Genomic DNA, 587 nt, shown 5'->3' with positions numbered 1-587 from the left:
CGGCCCCGCCCAGCCGCCGGTCACGTGACGCCCGGCGAGCCCCGCCCCGGCGCCGGGAGGGAGGGAGGGAGGGAGGGAGGCCCCGCCCGCCTGCCTGCCTGCCTCTCCCTCCGGGGAGGGGGGGGGGACATGCGCAGAGCGGCGCCCCGATGTTCGCGCAGGTCTTCGTCCTCTCCTCGCAGGGCGACCGGCTGGTCTACAAGGACTGTATCCTTCCCGGGCGGGAGAGGCGGGAGGCCGGGAGGGGGAGCGAGAGTGGGAAGGGGCTGCCGGCCCGGCCCTCCGGGCTCCTCCTCCTGCGCCTCCTCCTCCAGCCCCCCCGCCGCTTCTCTCTCTCCCCCCCTCCTCCCCCGCGCGCAGGGCCAGGACGGGCTGGACTTTGCGCACGTGCGCCACGCCGGGCTCTACTTCGTGGCCACCCTCCTGCCCGGCGCCTCGCCCTTCCAGGCCGTCGAGTTCCTCTCCAGGTGAGCCGCCGGGAGGGAAGGAAGGAGAGGAGGGAGGGAGGCTGCTGCCCCGGGCGGCTGACCCCGCTGCCTTCCCTCCCTCCCTCCCTCCCTCCAGGCTGGTGACCCTCCTGCGGGACT

Source organism: Gekko japonicus, unplaced genomic scaffold, assembly GCF_001447785.1.
Source record: "Gekko japonicus isolate JY-2015 unplaced genomic scaffold, Gekko_japonicus_V1.1 scaffold2529, whole genome shotgun sequence".
In the NCBI taxonomy this organism is placed as follows: Eukaryota; Metazoa; Chordata; class Lepidosauria; order Squamata; family Gekkonidae; genus Gekko; species Gekko japonicus.
This window is presented reverse-complemented; position numbering follows the sequence as displayed.